Source organism: Betta splendens, chromosome 4 (genome assembly GCF_900634795.4).
Source record: "Betta splendens chromosome 4, fBetSpl5.4, whole genome shotgun sequence".
NCBI lineage: Eukaryota > Metazoa > Chordata > Actinopteri > Anabantiformes > Osphronemidae > Betta > Betta splendens.
Window position 1 is genome coordinate 9,041,772 of NC_040884.2, and position 20,307 is coordinate 9,062,078.

Below are 20,307 nucleotides of genomic sequence, written 5' to 3' on the forward strand. Positions count from 1 at the left end.
AGCTTTTTTTTTTTGCAGAAGCGGATCGCTATCACTAGAATCCAGATCATAGTGTTCAGTCAATGCAAGCCTTTTAAGAACTGCTGCACTGGTCCCGAGGGAAAGTCTCATTCAATAAAGGTTTTGAGTGAAAGCTGAAGGGGCCCTTTGTGAACGTATGAAAAATGGAACAGCTTACTAAACAATTTTAGCCCCGTGCTGGCAGGCACAGCTGCAAAAGTACAGGAAGTGATTTTCAAACCATCCTCTTTTAGACATTTTCATAAAACGATTAAAGCAAGCTGTCACATTAGGTTTCAAACACGGACCTGTACAAAATGACAAAAGACTTTGCTTCCCTGGAATCTAATTTAAAATCTAATTGACAAAAAATCCTGTCTAGGAGGCCTGGAGTAGATGGTTGTAATGGGAGGAGTTGTATTTGTACGCAGTACTAAGAGGTTCAGTTACAAATATTTGTTTGACATCTAATAAAATAAAATAATTCATGACAGAATCAACATTTGGCATCAAGATATGAACATTTATCATTTACTGATCAGCACAGTAGAATTTGGCAAATCATGACAATGACCTCCCACACACAAACACAAGACCACATCACATACTTTAGGGACGGACGCCTGATGTTGCAGTCACAACAAGAAGTAATGACAATTTGTAACTTCTTGCTTTTCTTCTTATACTGGCCATAAAATGGGACCCATTCCTCCAACTAACCCATGATAAAACACAGGGTAACTAGGTACAGTGCGCGTGAGTGGCTTTGGAAAGTGCTTCATGTTGCCACAGACAGAACGCGGGAGAGGAGGTGTGACGTGGGCCTGGACTCCTCGTTCTCTGAATGGAGAACGGATCTGGGCCACAGGAGGGAATAAATAGGACAAGGTCATGTAAGTGTTACTCTGTCCACAGAAGTACACCTCTATCAAAGACCATGATATTGGTGGCAATAATTGCGTTTCACAGTTCCTGTTTAAATGTTCAGTCAGTCTGTGAATAGATATATAACATATGTTATATTTTTGTATTATATGAACATATTATTGTATAGTATTCATCCACAAAGGAACAATTACTGGTAACGAGCAGCCGTGTGAACATTTGAATGTTACAAATACAAGTCTGCCTGTTGTTTCCAGATATTATTAAGTGGCCGGTGCTGGTAAATGGGGTGGCCTGACTTTAATTGAGCAGATGGAGCTGCTGACCCGAGGGTGACCTGTCCGCTGACGTCCTCCTTCTGACTCATGATGAGGACGAGTGGTGCCGCACAGACAAAACAAGGCTTTAAGACACTTCATAGGATCAATCACGCACATTTGCCCTTTCAATCACAAAAACCCAGCCTTTTCATTGCTTTGCCGTCCTCTTTTACTTCTTTTGTGTCTTGAATGTTTTTATGAACTACATTATTGATCATGTACATGTTAAGAATCACGATAAACCATTGCGTGTTCAGCCTTTAAGTTGGAACTCCACGTTGTTTGAGCCACTCTGCGTGTGCGGAAATTCCACCATGTGCTGCTGACACTGTGCGCAGATGTTTCCTCCCTCTGTTGTTGTTGTTGTTCTCGTGCGGCACCCTGGGGTCTCGATCACTCAGCCCGCGGCCCTGCCAAGACAATCCTATTAGTTTTCTTTATTAACAGCGGTTTTTAAGGGCATCGCCGCCGGATCGGACAAAGAATGTGAGCGTCGGCGGTTTGCTGGGCCATCAGTCATCTTTTCCACACTGGCACAGGAAGCTACTGTCCCAACACCGGCCGGCGGTTTCCTATTTTTAAGAGGAACTTGGTTTACTGTACAGGAAGTGATCATTTAGAAACAATAAATGAAGGAGGTTCCTCCCCAGCCAAGGCAGAGGAACCTGTGGCTCCTGAGTTCACAGAACTCTGCTCCTCCTGGTCGTGTGCAGCAGGATTGAAAGAAACTAAAATGACGAATATCTTTTACAAATGGAAAATAAAGTAGGTCTTCGTCTACACTTGAGATCTGTTATTGTGTGAGGTTCTACCTTCGTAACATCTCACTTTTATTTCTTTCTCCTCACCTTCCAGAGATCTTGAAGCTCCTATTGTGTGGTGCGTACGTGTGTGCGTGTGTGTGTGTGTGTGTGTGGTGCGTACGTGTGTGCGTGTGTGTGTGTGTGTGTGCGTGTGCGTGTGTGTGTGTGTGTGTGCGCGTGTGTGTGTGTGTGTGTGTGTGTGCGTGTGCTCCAGTAGAGAGGACGTGCTGCCCTTTCACTACCTCACCGCTCTCCCGTTCTTTAGCATCACGTGCGTGGAGCGTGCAGCGGGACGGGGGTCTCGTGACAAAGCGCCCGTGGTAAAAAGCGTCTGATTTGGAACCGCCGAGCCACACGTGTGTCTGAGGAGGTAAATATACACCGAGGTATTTATAGGAGCCGTGAATGATTTTCTCCTGCAGCTCTGAGACCCAGCATGGACTGTATGTCTAAAGATACCTCTGTGTCGCTGCGTCTGACTAACGAGGTGCTCTGATTTCCGGCCAAAATAGAAACGGGGACACACAGTTGATCAGGCCGTGTTGTTCATGAGAGAACACTGAGGTACATAATACCGGGTGAAACAAGCACGGCCCCTTGTGTTAGTTACATTTCGGCCCCCGGCCTTCGGAGGCGCCGTTATGTTTGTCTTCTCTGGGCTGCGTGTGATGCCGCTTCCTGTTCCTGTTTCCTGTTTGGTCTAATGATGTCAACCTGCTGCCGTGTCCAGTATATCAGGACTCACATGTTTTTGTTTTGCAGTTCATGTCTCCAGTTATTGCAATGATGATCTTTTGTTACTTTGATCTTTTTTAGTGAGTTTTGATTTCGTACATATTAGATTTATTATTTCTCATGTACTTGGTTCAAGTCTGTGCCAATGGCTCCAGCCTCTGGAAACCTTTGCCGTGGCCTCAGCAGCTCTTTACTTGTCAGTCGTTTTGTTAGTTGGTGGATTAGTAAGTGTGTGACTGTCAGTTTTCTGTGCAAAAGACCAATATTTATTCCAACATCTCGCAGTTATGCACTGTGAATTCAGGAGTCCCTTATTTACCTTTTATGCACACAGTCACTCAATATTTGTGGAGAAAATTATGAGGAAAGGGGAAAATAGTCTTTTCAGACAGAATCCTGCAAAATCAAAATGAAAGCATTCACAGCTCGTCCTTGAAAACCACTTTCGCTCACGTGTTTGATATTTATTTTACCAATCTTTCCCTTTTATTAATGAGTGAATTGAACAGTTTGTGTGCTACTTTGACTTTGTCTTCTAGGAATTGCTGGGCCAGAGAACAGCAGGTTTTCTTCGTACACAGCAAGACGTGAACAGATCAATAAGAAGCGCATCACAAGAATTCTGGCACATGCGCCGACGCACGTCTTCACACCCGTGAAATTCTTAGAAAAGGGCCCTAAAAGACATTACAGCCCATCAGGCAGTGATCTCAAATCATTAAATCATCCTACAACTATTGGATAAAGACGTACATAGCAAATTACAGTTCGTGTCCCACAGTCTTGGATGCGTAGGGTTCTAAATGAGTCTTATTTGTTATAATGTGTTTAAACGGGAGACAAAAAGTGTTTTAGCTCAAGGCAGTGGCAGCTGTGAAGCTTTGGGTCGTGTCCCTGTTTCTCCGCACCACAGCTCAGTTGTAGCCTATCGCTGACACTGAGCAGACACGTTCATACAAAGCACCTTTAATGGGAAACGCACACAAACACCAGGAGCCGTTTGGCCGCAGCAGATACAAGCCAGAGGCTCCAACGCCCCGAAGCACTCGCGTTATTGTTTCACAAATAGGCCTTTGGTTAGAAGTGACCTTTCTGTTTAAGGAAGTGACACCGCAAACAAATGAAACAACACACCTGTGGAACACAGCCATCGTTTACCCCGGCGAGGATCACGGGGGCGAGTGATGCTGCTGAGGAAACGACGCGTGTGTCCGTTGGTTCGGAGCTTCTGTGTGCGTCGCTCCTCTTACGTAACTGTGGTATTTAGCAGAACGCGGCCTGAGGCTACACGGTTCAACCCCAGACGGAGGCTGGAACTCGGGCGCACATGGAGCTGCACTCTCCCACCGGACGCCTGTGACTGTTTGCATTAAAGTGAGACGTGCTCACGCAGCAGCACGTCCTCCTACTTCAACCTAAGCCGCAGCCCTGGAACAGACGACGCTGAATGACTTACACTCAGTCCTGTGTTGAATCCTACAGGTGCAGGTGTTGATGTTACACCTGTACATCTATCTGTACTATAAAACATCACTACAGGCTAAAACAACTGTTTGCCTGTGATGCAGACGAGCCCAATGACTTCCTACATACTGTATCATCAGCTTCTTTTCATAATTCATCTCAGGATTTGATTTCACAACGTGGTGTGTCTGGATTTAAGGTCGGCTCAGCTCAGAGAGACGAGACGAGACGCGGCCACAGTAGTAAAAGCCGGACACAAACGCGTGTGTGGTGTAATTTCTCAGCGGGTGTTTCGAGAGGGAACGATGACCTTAAAAGTCCAGCATCCACTTTAAAAATGTGAAGACGGCCTCTAAAGAAATATGAATCAGATTTAGATGAAAATCTTTCTGCATCTCAACACGTTCCCCTGCTTTTTTCTCTGTTTTCACCAGCTCTGGTAGAGAAATGCCTTGAAAGTGCCAAACCAGTCTGCACAAACACTGTGTCAGTGAGTGGCCACGCAAACTTGGGATAAATTCATTATGTTTCAGCTTGGTTGTGCCTCCTTTTTTTCGTTATTGGTCGTTGTTATTGTTCGATCCGTTGCGATCAGCTCGTCATCTGATCACACGAACGCGTTCCTCCAGGATCCCGGTCCGTGGGGTCGAACGCAGACTTCGTTGCAGCAGGTTGCATCATGCACAGTCTGCGTGTGCGAGTGGATTTGTATGCGCGGGCTTTTTTATTTTGCAGGTGCAGCGATGGCGCAGGTTCGGAGACAAACCGTGCAACCGTGTGAAAAAAGCCTGTTAGAGATAAAGACGTTCGCTGTTGGTTTTAGTGGAATAAATCACCCAGAGCGTGAAGACGCCTGCAGCTTCGTACCACCGTCATCTTTTGTTTGCTTCCAGATGATGTAGTATCGCTCTCCACTCCCACTTACTGCCTTGTGAAATGTTTTGGTAAACGGACGCTGATGAATGTGTTATTATGGTAAGATCACACTCAAATATTTACAAGTGAACCACAAGGATCTGGTCTCAGGCCATTTATTGGTCCTGTCCTGATCTATTACACATTTGGTTGTTCTCATACTTTATTCTGAGACACTGTGGTGTCTGACGCAGATTTTTAATATGCACATTTCAATAATAAATCGAAACGTAAAAATAAAACAAAATATTATGCCAAAAGTCAAATGTCATCATGGCCTATGGGATAATCTGAATTAGACACATATTTATTATTGCTCATTAGAAAAATGTTGCAGACCTTATCAAAATTGAATTAATATTCACGCCATAGAAAACATTTTGATCAAATCCTACATTTACTGTATTTGTACAACTTCCTAAATCCTAAACAATAAAATAAATAAATAAGTGCAGCTAAATCTTATCACTACTCTTGTGCTGGTTGTTGCTTCTTGCCTGTTGTCACCGTTCAGCATATATACTGTATAACATATGCTGAAGTGCAACAGGCAGGACAAACCCATTTTGTTGAAAAGGCCATGAAGGTTTTAATCCCATCCAGAGCCCACGTCTGCCTCCCAGGGGGCCGTGTGACAGGAAAACGCCAGGCGACTGCTCATCACATCAGCGGGGTGGGTTTAGGTTTGGCTCACGAAGCTGTGGGTGCTAAAACAAAGCCCGCTCCACGCCGTGCTTACCTGGAATAGGAGCTTTTCCACTGAACGCCTCGCTGGGCAGAGCGGCCATTAGGGTGAATAGCTCTTATAACGTGGCCCTTCTCTGCCGCAGAGAAAAACCCAGGGTCACCGCACGCTCCAAGCACCATCACGTGTAGTCTGTCGCCGGGGACTCCTTTAAAGCAGGAAACACTGATTCCCCTGTAGTCTTAACATGTGAAGAGCGGGCTAGAGCCAGGTTGGTCTGTTTTACAGTGGATTTCATGACTTTAATGGAAAAAAAAAACATTAGGCGTCTCCAGATGGAAAAAAAAATGCAGCATGTGATGAAACAATGGCCAAATCTTGATTTATCATATAATCCATTTAATAATGTAAACACCAACACATGCTCATTAAATAAAGCTCCCTTCAGCTGGAAGTGACGCCAGTTCTCTCCCAGGCTGAAGGCTGGCTCTTTTCTGAAACCCCAGTCCCAAGATGGCCTGTGTTGTTTTCATCTGCTGTTACATAATCCCAGTGAACAGATGCGTCTGTGAATGGACACTGGCAGCGAGACCAGTTAATGGCTTGTTTTTGCTGATTTCACACACAGACACAATGCTCTCTGTTCCCAGGACATCAAGCTGTATTTTAACTATCCGGCCGCCTCAACAAAAAGGAGAAAGGAGAAACAATGTCATGTATTAACTTATTATTTATGACTTATAATTATTTTTATAGAATAATGTGTTAATTATCTGATGCCAAAGACGCACATTCTGAACTTAGAATGAACATAAATCAAAAAGTGCACGCAGCAGTTTGGAGGAACGAGTATCAAGGAATGGCCTGGGTCCAAAAAGCGAACTGGTCACGTCTCAACTGAACCTCAGTGGTCTGAGAAACCGCGGTACACATGTGGACATATGGGACACTTCCTGTTTGTTCTTTGTGCTCCCAACCTTATCAAGATGTGGAATTGTTCCGCGTGTACACAAACGTGACCCACGTCGACCCTAAACACACTGATTTCAAGCGCAGGGTTGCATTAAAATGTCCCACCTGAGCTTGAAGCTGCGATCCGAGCATCGTCTGCCCATGTGTTCACACATTAAATGCCCTTTAAGGTCATCGTGGGTCACATGTCTGGAACAATTACACAGCAAAGACATAAACAGGAAATGGCTGTTTTGTATTAATCTCCAAAGCATGAACATTTTGCTGCTTCTTTTCTTATTCAATGTGCATGTTCTTAGTGCCTGAGGGTTGTTGCTGGACATGTAGTAGTGAGTCAGTGTTTGTGTGTGTCTGCATGCATGTGTGGGAGGAACCTTTCAGGTTGGGCTGATGGTTCCAGAGCTCTCAGCAGAGGAGATTCTGGAAAACGTCCAAGAATATGACGCGCGGGACAAATATAATCATTCAGACTAAACGGCCTAAAAACAACTCTGATGCTCTGATGACTCTGACACTCCAACAACTAATAGCAACCTGTGCTGTGTCATCGTCACAACTCATCTGGAATCAGCAGCAGGAAAACGAATCTGGCTTAACCCAATCTGACCTCATCTCATTTTAGTGAATCTTATATATTGCAGTAATTGGTGCTATAATGTGCATTTTTTTGTCTGAATAAACAAATAAAAAAAGTTTTGCATGTTTTATATTTTATGTGTGTGAGGACATATTTTTTCATATTTCTTTAAACAAATCTATCTAGTTGCAGCATTGAACTCAATAAGTAACAAATAGCCATGAAGTACGATAAAGTGTTTCATTCATTCAGTGACGGCGCTGGTGCACAATGAATCAAATCTATAGGAAATCAAGCACTAAATCAGGTCTGTGAGTGTGAGAAAATGCACTTTGCTGGTTGTTCCGTCAACATGTGCACAAGGTCCAAAGCTGCAAAGAAAAAAGAGCGATGTCAGCGCTAAAGAGCGAAGGTGCTTCCACTTAAAGGCAGCGTCAGTTCTGGGTTTCTGAGGAATCTGGTATCAGCAAGCAGACATTTGCAACACGTCATCACAGGACACGGATTCATGGGTTGAGCATGAACTGATGTTAAAGCTTTACTTTCAGTCTGAGTCATTCAGGAACCGCATACGCTCACAGTGCGTGTGCATTTCCCATCCTGCTGGAGGTGTCGCTCACAGAGCGCTGGGTCATTGTGCCTGCGTTGCTGTGCAGCAAACTCGCAGCGTCCCGTGCGACTGCTGGCACAGAAACAAGCCGGTCGCGCCGATTACAGCCTCCAAAGCTCTTCTCATAATCGGCAGAACGTCCCGGGATCCGGGAGGTGAACGGCGATCGCACAGAGGAGCGGGTTGTGCTGTGTGTGTCTGAATCTGCACAGTATGGGTGTCATTCACTGAGGCCGCCAGAAGTGGTGTCTCTCTGAAGGAGCAGGAGTTTGATGAAACAGAACTCAGGCAGTTTCATGCAGTCAACAACAGAAATAGGAAACAACTGAACAAGCATTATGCAACGCAATAGCGATAACGCTGAGGAGCAGCAGCAGCTTTTTCAGGCTTTTCCCAGAAAATGTTCAGTGCGGAGTTATTGCGTTTGATTTGTTTAGATCAAACGGAGGAGGAGCTGGTGCACACAAACATGCGCGTCGCTATTTAAAACCCCTGTCTCTGTGTAATCACGTCCGTATCCCAGCCGTCAACGCGACGCTGCATTACGTTTCCACCCGGCCGATCCCTCCACCGAAGCCCCACCTGCTGCCCGGCTCTCGCTTCCCCTGATAACAGTATCAGCCGTGTTCCTAAAACAGCTCTGCAAATTAGTGGAATAGAGATTATCTGCCTCCCAGGGGGCACAGTTAGTCTCACATGTCGCGGCTCAGGGCGCAGGGAAGCGTCCAGGCCGCGTCACCGCTCTCAGGGGCCTCGAAAAAGCGACAGCTCCGTCGTCTGCCTGCCTTTTGCCCGGCGCCTGCTAAGTATAGCGCCCGCACGACGCGCTCCGCATGTCCTTGGACTGAATCTGGCTTCTGCTGAAGTCGGTTACTGTGAATGCCCGTCTGCACGGGGCGAGTCTCAATCAGGGCGAGTAGGTGGGTGTGGGAAGAGGAACGGCAACAACCCGCCAACGCGTCCCAAAGACCTGCTGCTCCGGTTAAACTGAGCGCACTATGTAGTCAACATGAGTAAGCTAGTAAGTCAGGGGGGTAAAAATACAGCAGGGCGAGGTGAAATAAGCTCCTCGCAGCCATGAGCACGCTGTTACTTCATGTTAGCTGTGCTGCTGAGTCAGCGGTGAAGCCGACAGCTAACACAGTCACCGCATCCCCTGCTGCTAATCGGCAGAGACAGAGGAGGATGCCAGGGGCCAGACGGGGATCAGGCTCTGCGAGGTGTGTGGAAGCTAGCGCCTAAAGTCGCACAGAAGAGTCAGACACACGCACACAATCCTCTGCTTTGTCTCAGCAGGAAGTCGCTTTGTTTTGCCTAAAATCCAACCTGAACCCTGCAATAAAAGCCATGTATTACAGCACAGTGGAAAGAAAAGCACCCGAATAAAACATGATGTTAAACACCTGTTACAGTTAATAATAACACTGACAAAATAGTTTAGCTAACAGTTTAGCTTTGCAGAGCTGACCTTTGACCTCTGGCCTCCTTTCGCCTCCTCACCCTGGAACAGCTTCTCTACGTGTGTTTATGCCTTGCTTGTTTCTGTTTATAGAAACATTCAAACGCTTAAACAACTTTTACAGCGTTCTGTTTTCAGACTCTCACACTGACACTAATTGAATAAACACACTCCACTCAAGCCATCATTTCAAAGCTCCTCATGTCTGGGACGAAACTCTTCTGTACTTGTCGTCCAAAACTGATTTAAGCCGAGTCATTAAAACCAGATTCTATCCAAACAATAACAACTAAGGACATTCTGTCAGTGTGAACAAGGCAAAGCGGGATTTGTTTTGTTAGTTTGGAACGTTTATGACCTGTTTTGACACTTTGGGAGAAACTGATCTGAGCTTTCAGGTGGCAGTTCATGGTCCGTCCATTTGTTTCCCTGTGTGTCAGATACGATAACACAACTGGTGGATGTTCCACAGCAGCTCTCTGTGGATTAACAGCTGTAAACTCAGTGATTAAAAGTAAACAGAGTCAGTGTTGAGAACTCCTTCACACTTGCCCTCTGGCAGAAATCCAGGATTCTCAGCTCTGTGCTTTCATGTGTAAATATTTTCAGAGGTGTTCCTTGTAATAACCCCCAGAATCAGTTAATTATCTCTAAGGAGCCGTTGTGTGGACTTGTTGACTGTACAGCTCAATGCGTGAGTGCGAGAGGAGGAGCTGGAGGGGGTGAGCTGATCCTGTTGGGGGGGGGGGGGGTCGTGATCCACTGAGCCAGGGATGCTGACTAAACTGCCAAAGAGCCCCAAGCGGTAGATGACGATGCAGAGGAAGCTGAAAAAACCCGGTCCAACTCGGAGTCAGTGCCTCTGTCCTGTTTCCTGTTTACAACCAGCCAGCGCTATTTTGGTCTACAACATGTACGAAGCACGGCCTTCAACTTTAACAATAGAACGTGGTGTTGGAGGAATGGAAGAGCTGAGAGATGGTCAGACACGCTGCCGTCCTTATCCATTTCCTGTTTGTTAGAAAAGTGTGGGGGTTCAATGAGTGCACGGCAGGTTGGCTCCAGAAAGGCCAGTGGTGTCTACCCAGTAATAAAATGGCGTTCAGTATATTTACTGCTACAAAGAGAATGTGAGAGTTTCAGCAGACACTAAAAACAGAAAAAGGCCGCGACTCTATATTCAGAAGAGGTGACGTGAGAGGTTGAAGAGCACAGGTCAGAATCCAGAATAACGTTTGAGTGAAGCCGTCTGTTCAACTGGCCATGACGCCTGTTTATCCATTAGCTTCCTGTATATGTGTGTGTGTGTGTGTGTGTGTGTGTGTGTGTGTGTGTGTGTGTGTGTGTGTGTGTGTGTGTGTGTGTGTGTGTGTGTGTGTGTGTGTGTGTGTGTGTGTGTGTGTGTGTGTGTGTTACCCTGAACCCATTGCTCCGTCTTTGTCTCATCCTCCTGTATCTGCTTTTAAGATCTCTCTGTCTCAGACACACACACACACACACACAGACACACACTGTATGTTTTTTTATAACTCACATTTTCTTAGTCTGCAGTGATGCTTAGTTTTTTATGTCCACAGTCGATCCCACACTTTTACCACTGATGTTGTCACTTCAGCAAAGAGCAAAACTCTGTAACTAAGAAATGAGCAATTTCATGCGCTGGCAGCTCTGAGAGTCTTTGGCAGCTCTGTGTTTTTGAAAAGAGGCCGTCACTCGATAACAATCGAATCGTTTGCGACATGTTTCAACGGCATCCTAACTTAAATGACCGCAGACACATTTAAACTCTATCCAGCGTTTCTCAAAGGCGCAGAAAGAAACTCTTCGGTTCACAGTGTGATCAGTTTCATGGACTTTTGTCAATTACTGTAAATATTATGCAGCAAGATTTCCTTTTACAGTAAATGTAACCAGATCCAGCTCACTTCTTCTTTCTTGCATAGTTTCTTTTAAAATGTCAAAATGTCAAGTCAAGTTATAAAATCTCAAACATTATGAAAACTTTGATTCTTTTTCTGGGCGGCTGCAGCTGCTACTACACCAAAACCTTCCTAATTGATAAAGACCTGGGAATCTCACGCAGGGTTGTTGAATGAACTTTATAGTCTTACACATAAAGCAAACCTTAAATGGAGATGACACTAATGTAACTGCCTGTCAAAGCTTCAGAGCGCTGTACAATCTGTACAACATGGAGTTTGATCCTCTGTCCTTGGAAAAAAAACCCTGTGGAAGAGCTGCCGCCACCTTTTACTGTGGAGGTTAATTAAAAGGTATTATGTGCTGTCCATTAATCACAGGCCTGGCAGCTCGTGTGCCTAGGTGTCCTTGAGCAGGACACTGAACTCTAAATTGATCCAAATTGTGCAAGTCTGAAGTGCTTTGGAATCAATGCATATTCATTAAAGGGAGTTTTCTCCGTGAAAGCGGAGACAGAGGCGCGTAAAAAAACCCACCCGCGACACCTTCATGCCCACGCGGCCTTTATTAAGCCCCTCCAACCACAGACTCCCACCCACACAGCAGCCGCTTCACATGAACCGTGTGTTCACTGTCTATTTTAACCGCACGCCCGTGTACTGTGTACTGAGTACTGTGCTGGGCAGAGTCGGCTCCGAGTGCAGAGCTATGAAAAACGACGTTTCCCATCCAGATAAGAGGGATTCTGCTGCTCTGGCAGATGAGGAGCCTCTGCACAACAACAATGAGCCCTGCAGAAGACACACAGCACACGCAAAGCAAACACGCACATTCCTCCTGGCTGTGTGTGTGTGTGTGTGTGTGTGTGTGTGTGTGTGTGTGTGTGTGTGTGTGTGTGTGTGTGTGTGTGTGTGTGTGTGTGTGTGTGTGTGTGTGTGTGTGTGTTAATTAAGAAATTAACATAGCTAGTAGCCATGTGCATACAAGGGTTTGGTGTCAAACATATTTAAACGTGATCATTCTGATCATTCAGGTGATTTTATTAGAATTAAAAAAACAATGTGATCTTAAATGTCAATCCAAATGATTTCACCTTTTTAACAGCAGGAAGAGAGTTTAGGATGTCAGTGATTACAAACTATATCTACAAACCAAGATGCCTCACGCTCACTTTTTCTGACCTACTTTCACCCTGTGATTCCTGATTTCATTCATCTCCGTCTCCCGTTCAGCCGTCGGGTGGAATGTGAATTCAACAAGGCGTTCGAGCTGCAGTAGGAACGATGATCAAGGCCGTTCCTTGACGATGGAATCAAAGCCGAGTCTTTGTAATTAGGTGTGTTAAGGCAGGTTGGAGCTTATGGGAGTTGCCCTCGGAGCTTTTGTTCTGCTGCGTCAACCGAGGCGCTCACATAAATAAGTCAGAATAACATTCACGTTGCTCTTTACCTGCTGCACCACCGCTAAATGCCAGCGTTGCTAATGGACTCGGTCTACACAGGATCCTTCCTTCAAATGTCACTTTTATACTTAAATACCAGCACACATTTATTCCGAGCGACATTAATTATCATTTTCAGACCCTCCTTGGAAATAGACTCACTCTGGGCTCTGGGCTCTGCAGCGTACAGGATTATACTGTACCAGCCCGGTTCATTAGCCGGGTTCCATTTAAAGCCATCGATCCCACACGCTTGCAATGGGTTAAAGGTCCCATCACAGGTGCAGCGCGGTCGCTTCTGCACTGACGGGAACTTTGCTGGACCAACGGGGGATTTGTCAGGAGCGTGATCACTGGCCAGATTGGGAGATTATGCAGACTAAACCCAATTTGGCTTGTTTTTGCATGTAGCGAAAAACCTGAAGGAAAATGAGCAGTAATCCTAAAACACATGGACTGCAGCTCGAGTCACCGAGTCGCAGGAGGCGGAAGCACAGAACGCGCTGCCGGCGTTTCAGCCCAAGCTTTGCAGGACAGACAAATGCGCAAATGCAACATTTTTAGCATATTTAGTTTTCAACCGTGCATGTGCTTCAGTGGATACGCCCCAGATCGTCACCGAGGCTTTTTAGGCTGGCTTCCTGTTGACTGGTGATAAACAGGCTGGTCAGGTAGCTTCAGGTCGCCACCAGTCAACCACCACCAGTATTCAGAAGTATTATTCCGTACTCTGTAATGTGTTTTCTACATAATAACCATCGGGACAATGCGCTTGCTTAAATGTCAATGCCATTTAAAAACGTTACGGTGTGGAATTAAACAGAGCCACCGGGGACGAGAACGAAGCCGTTTCCTTCCTCGTCCGAGCGTCGGGCTTCGCCCCCTCCTGCAGCCTCCACTTCACTCTTTCTCATTCTTTCCTTTGAACGTTTTTTTCTTCTCCTCCTTTCATCTTCTTTTCTCTTAAGCCGCTGGAGGAATGCCGGTTTCTTCAAAGAGGCCAAATATGAGCGGCTTTGCATTCCAGCCCGCCTTCGCTGGACAGGTTGGATGAGCGGGCCGGGCCGCAGGCACGTGACTGCTCTGGGGACAGATGGGGACCCGTCCGGCCCCAGCTTGGCCTCGTCTCACTGGAGGATTTCACATTCTCGCGCTCCCTCCTGCTTTTTGCTCATGGCAGAGGTGCTGCACGGTGACTTTCACAGCCCGGCTGCTTTAAAGCGATCGCTCGTTCTCCTCTCCCTTCAGCTCGTCAGCGCGGCCTGTTTATGAAAACACGCGCACACGCATGCACACAAAGTGCCGTACAATCCCATTTAATCACAGGAATCCTGACTGGGAGCATTCCTGTCGCACGGAGTTTGTACAATTTGCTTATTAGAGCAAACAATGGTATCTGTCAATTTCATTTTCATAAGCTGCAGGATTACAGAGCGATGTGCTTATCCTCTGTATCCAGTCCAGCGGATCCTCCGGTTCCCACGTCTGACAGGCACCGCGATGCGTGCGACACCAGCAAAGCCTCGGTTCTCTGCAGAACCCTCATGCGGAGCTGGGCCGGGCCCGTTGTGTTGGTCCGGCTGCAGCCGAGCCCACACGCATGTTATTGGATTGCAACCTTGTTTAAAGACGCTCCTCTGGCCATGATTGCACGTCTCAGCCGGCCTCGTGTCGCCGCGCTGCAGTTACTCACATTTAAACAGGCCCTCCCAGGTATTAGCCTGCACCTGCTTACTCCCATTTTAATGATAACCTGCTGCACCCGAAGGTCTGCATTACTGCGCTGCTCACAACTCGGTTCAGGACCCGATTAGCGTGTGTGCGTGACACATGATAGATGCCTCACGTATGTGCACAAGCATGTGTGTGTGTGTGTGTGTGTGTGTGTGTGTGTGTGTGTGTGTGTGTGTGTGTGTGTGTGTGTGTGTGTGTGTGCGCGCGCTCACATGCTGCAGCTTCGCTTTTGTCCAGAAAACACACCAATATCAAAACAGGCGCACGCAGAACTGGTTCCACTGCATCCCAATGCATTGCTACATACATTGCGCTGCTTTCGTTTTGCCCTCGAATAATATGCGCGTGCGTCTGTAAAAATGCGTGGCGCTGTCACATTCTTTGTGTTTGTGTGTTTCCAGGTGGAGGAAAGAGGGGGTCGGCTTGCAGCAGGGGACCGGAGAATGAAATGAAGGAAACGGGAAGGAAATGACGGAGGCCTGAGCTCTGAAACGGCCACGCTCTCTTTGTCATGCTGTCTGGAAGCTGGAAGACACACACACACACACACGCACACACACGCACGCACACACGTACACACACGCACGCACACACGCACGCACACACGTACACACACGCACGCACACACGTACACACACGCACACACACGCACGCACACACACACACACGTATACAGCCTGTTGTTCTGAGACACAACGCCGTAAACAGCACATAACAGAGAGAGAGGACCGGGTCAGGCAGATAGAAAACATTCACTGGGTGAAAGGAAGAAGAGATAAAGTGAAAAGTTGTCAGCTGACGAAGGAATAAGACACAAACGTGACTTTGTCGCACAAAGTCAAATGTTTCTCAACAGTTTCATGGGTTTCTGAGCTTTAACTCGAGGCCCTTTAGGAAGCCAGTCATTCCACACTGATAACCTACAGGGCACCCGGCTGCACTGGCAGCACAAACATCCCCGTCGCCGCCACAACACGCCGGGCCCGAGTTAAACACGGACCAGGACGTGTTTTCTGTCTTTTGTTTCAGGCAGCGACGCATCGGGCGGCTGTCGATGGAACATAACATTCAGACGTCCAGGGGCCAGACGCGATTCATCTGCAGAAGCGGGGAATGTCAGAGGAAGGTCAAAGGTCACCGCAGGAATCTCACTGGCTTGTTTGTTTTCATATAGCTTTACATTCGTGTGTGTGTGTGTGTGTGTGTGTGTGTGTGTGTGTGTGTGTGTGTGTGTGTGTGTCGGTGCATGCGTGAGGACATACACATGTGCACATGGTGCATTCTGAGTTTTCTTCATTTCTGTCAGAGAAGAAAACAAAATGTCCCCCACTGAGCTCATGATGGGTTCATGTGAAACACAGAAGTGACATCTTGCATTAGTTTGTGTGTTTCAGGGGACTTTCCCCTCTGTGTGGGTTCATTACTTGTGTTCCTTTGTGTTGTGTATGTTGTTGTTGAGTCAGGGTTTGTGTTTATCTTCATTTTACATCATTGTACTAATCATCAATCACATGCAGCACGTTGTTCTGTTGGATCGTTTTGTTGTTGACACGTGTTTCATTGGAATTCAACTCAAACCCAAGTTACAGTAGATAAAGTGTGAGCCAGTGCAGCAACACTCTCTTAATCAGTTATGAATTTATCCAGAGAAGTGTGTCATCGCAAGCGGCGAACGCGACACAAAGTCCAGGCTTTTAATAAAAAGGTGCTGGTCTAAGCGAACGGTGGAAGGTGGCAGTGAGTGAGGTGGCAGAAACCCCCCCCCCCCCCGTGAACAGGAAGTGATGCCTTTTATGTTCTGGGCAGCTGCAACGGGGAAATACATGTAGTGGTGGAAACCAAACTCTGCAGCTGCAACTTCCAACACGTAAAAGGCCCGACGGATCCCAGAGCGGAGGCTCCGCCCCCCGCTGATCTCCAGGAAGGAGCAGCAGCGGTCACACGGCGAGGCGGCGGAAGTCCAGCGACGCGCTGTTGTTCCTGGAGCTCGTGGCCGGCGCCTTAAGGAGCTTTAAAAGGCTTGGAGGAGATGAGATGCCATCTGGCTGGATCCCAAGCGGGCGGGGGGGGGGGGAAAGGCAGGTGACCAGAGCCGGCTTCCCCCACATCCACACACGGAACCTTCTGCTGACTTGATCCAGAACCTTGTTTCGTCTAATGGCTCGTTTGTTTTAAGCTGCTTTGGGTTTTTTTAATGCAACTCTACTGCAAAGGCTTTAGAGTGACTCTCAACTCATCCAAGTTCATCGCACTGGAAATAGAAACCCAAAGGAAACCCCACCCGCACCCACCAGCGCCGCTCAGCAGAGAACACTGCTCTACGTTGTGTGGGTCCAGGTCCAGGTACCGGTCCAGGTCCAGGCCCAGGTTTAGACCCAGGCCCAGGTCCAGCCCAGGTCCAGGTACCGGTCCAGGTCCAGGTACCGGTCCAGGTCCAGATACCGGTCCAGGTCCTGGTCCAGGCCCAGGTTTAGACCCAGGCCCAGGTCCAGCCCAGGTCCAGGTACCGGTCCAGGTCCAGATACCGATCCAGGTCCTGGTCCAGGCCCAGGTTTAGACCCAGGCCCAGGTCCAGCCCAGGTCCAGGGCCAGGCCCAGGTCCAGGCCCAGGTTTAGACCCAGGCCCAGGTCCAGGGCCAGGCCCAGGTCCAGGTACCGGTCCAGGTCCAGGTTTAGACCCAGGCCCAGGCCCAGGTCCAGCCCAGGTCCTGGTCCCAGAGGACGGTGGAGCAGCCTGACACCATAGAGCCTCACCTGGATGAGTCACACGTCACAGACATGTCCAGATTGTGTGCAATGATCCGTCACGGTTCGTCCTCCACGAAACACATGAGCCCCACTTTGAAGAAAGACGCAGCCTGGGCTGCACTGTGATGTCATCGGACAGCGCGTTTTCCACTCTTTTAGCCCGTGCGCTGCGTCACGAGGTGTTGACACCGTCAATATCTCCGCGTAAACGTCTGACAGTTCCTAAAAGAACCTGCTGAGACGCTGGAGTTCAGCGAAACCGGCCTCGGCCACGGTTCTGTTGCCTAAACCTGAGCGCATGCGGGCGTCAGGACCTCGGCCTCCGTCAACATGAAGGCTTCCTGTCGCTCACACCGCTTTTCCCGCCGGCGCCACTCAGAGATTCACGCTCCACTTGCGACAGCGCTTCCTCAGCAGAGACCCATCTCCACTGCTGGGACGGTGAGCGCCGTCGAACCGGACCCGTTCCCGGCGCCTCCGCCACCGCCGGTGGATGAGAACAGGTTCTGCCAGTCACACACAACAACATACCAGCACACATTCCTGCCCCGACCGGTCGACGCAGGCCCTCCCGGTTCCCCAGTGGATGCGGTACCGACCCAAACTGGTCTCACAGCAGCCTCCTCTGTTTCCATTCTTCCTGCAGAGAGGCTCGTGGATCACGGTGCTGACAGGAAACGGCTGCAGACTCAGGTTAAGATCAGCTGATCTCAGAGCTGTTCCTTCTCCTCCCTCACTAACGGACCTCAGGTGCCGTTCTAGGCTGAATGTGCTGATAGCGTATCTGGATCGGTGACTTCAGCTGAGACAGTCACACCGTGGAGCGGGTCACGCCACGAGCTTCTCTCGCTCTCCCCTGTCATGATTCCATTTCCTCCATGCGAACGGACGGAGAGAGCAGAAATAGCGGCCCCGAAACCCGCGGCCCTCCGGGGGCAACGCTTTTGTGTCGGAGCGAGTGGAAAACAAGCGCAGCGGCGGCCGGGACAGCGCGGCATCTCGAGTTTCGCGCCCCACGGGGTTCGGCCCGCGCACGCGCACGCGGACGCTCGTTATTGAAACCGACTGCGCGGAGCGTCGTGCGCCCGCGATCCACGCGGGGAACCGTGGGTTGGACGACGGGACGCGCAGTGATGAAACACTCTGCAAGTACGCGCAACTCCGCGTGCGCCGCACCGACGGGAGAGACCCGTAATGAGTGGAACTCAGGGAGGCTAACGAGGAGCGCGAGCAAAACCTGCTGATTTCTAGCGGTGGAAATCATTTGAGGAGGCGTCCACCTCGAGCGCACCTGCACGCGCGGACGCGGGCCGCTGCTGAGAGACAGCTGTCAGCGTCGGGCTAACGAGAAGCAGCCTGGAGCCCCGATGGGCTCTGACTCGGCACGCGCGCGTGTCCGCGTGCACGCGGCCCCGAGTGACTGGAACAGCGTTAGAGCAGCCGCGTCTGCCCAAGAGCAGTGGTTTGCGTAATTGTAGGGCACGTTAATTACACACCTCCGCGGCGAGGTGGTGATGCACGCTCACCTGCCCACACACACACACACACACACACACACACACACACACACACACACACACACACACACAGTCTACATGCAGCATCTAATTATGCTCTGCGGGCAGGCAAGGACATGTTTCTCTCAGCTATACTTAGATATTGGCTGATGGCGTCCGTTTCCAGTCAGGAGAAGGTCACCAGCCCCCCCCCCCACACACACACACACACACACACACACACACCGTGCTCTGATTCGACCCCTGTCGTGCAGCTGGTGTAATCAGACCCAGACACGCTCGCCATCGCTCCGGTGCTTCCCCAGCTCTCCTCATGCATTATAGACCAACAGATTTTGTGGCACGGTTCAGAAATGAAGGCCCGGCACCGGCGTTGATCCGCTTCAGCGGTGGCCCGTGGCGATGTTCCGCTAGCTGGTAATTAGAAACTTCTGCTGTGAGGCTCCAGTGTCAGTCCAGCACCTCCAGCACCACGTTAGCCTGCCCGTTTGATGGTTGGGGGATGATTCAGTGTACAGTGGCTAATCACAGCAGGCCGCTCAGTGATGAGAACGAAAACAACAACAAAACTGAACAATTGCCCAGTATTAAAATAGATGCCCTGCAAACGTTCACTTTCTAAATTACCTAATTAGAATCAATCCAACTTGAATTCAGTCGTGTCTGACGTCAGAGGAAACAACTGGATGCAGTGAGCAGTCGGCACCTGTTGCAGACAGACGTTATGACGAGATGCTGGACGGACATGGAGGCTGATCCAGGTGAAGTTACAGGGTGACGTCCTCATGTCGTTTTGGGTCAGACCACATAAAACAACACTACTGTGAATGTAGGTCAGGGAGAAGTGTCCGGCGATGACTGCGTCGAGCAGCTGGAGGAAGGCGAAGGCGAACGGCCGCCGGCTCCGTCTCCATGTTTACGCGGCCGATCGCTAATTACATTAAGATGAGCGCGCGCTGATGTCACGCTGCCTTCGAACTGCAGCTTCCATGACGCTGCAGCGGGTGTCGACGGGGCCCTGTATGAGGAAGTAGGTTTCACACTCACAAATACAGCTACTACTGTCTGTGTGTGTGTGTGTGTGTGTGTGTGTGTGTGTGTGTGTGTGTGTGTGTGTGTGTGTGTGTGTGTGTGTGTGTGTGTGTGTGTGTGTGTGTGTGTGTGTGTCCTCTGAGCACACAGATTCATTATGATCCACTGACCCACAATCCTCTGGCTGAAATACATGAACCCTCTGTCTGGGTCTCGCTTTAAAGCCGTGTTGGGGCAGATTTGGTTTCCAGCGGATGCCTCCGCTCGGGATCGTGGCAGCTGCCGAAACAGTCTGTTCTGACGGCGCTGCCCGTGCCCACCTCGCCTGGACCCGCTCCCTCGCCTGCTGCCGCCGCTGCTGTTGGCAGCTGGATGCGCGGCTCGAACAGCTTGTGTGCAAAAATATCTGGGTCTGAGTCGATGGCTTCGGCAGCAGCTGTGCGGCAAACGTGTGGGTCTGTTGCTGCAGTACGTGTGAAAGGGAAGTAGG

At 48.9% G+C, this 20,307-nt stretch overlaps 1 long non-coding RNA gene across 1 annotated transcript; it reads left to right on the plus strand.

Annotated features, from left to right (window-relative positions):
- The first annotated feature begins 1,103 nt into the window (after positions 1–1,103).
- LOC129604054 (uncharacterized) lies at positions 1,104–5,578 on the plus strand. The gene is made up of 4 exons (XR_008694609.1): positions 1,104–1,970; positions 2,061–2,084; positions 2,274–2,378; positions 3,283–5,578. It is a non-coding gene; the product is annotated as an uncharacterized LOC129604054 (long non-coding RNA).
- Positions 5,579–20,307: the final 14,729 nt, after the last annotated feature.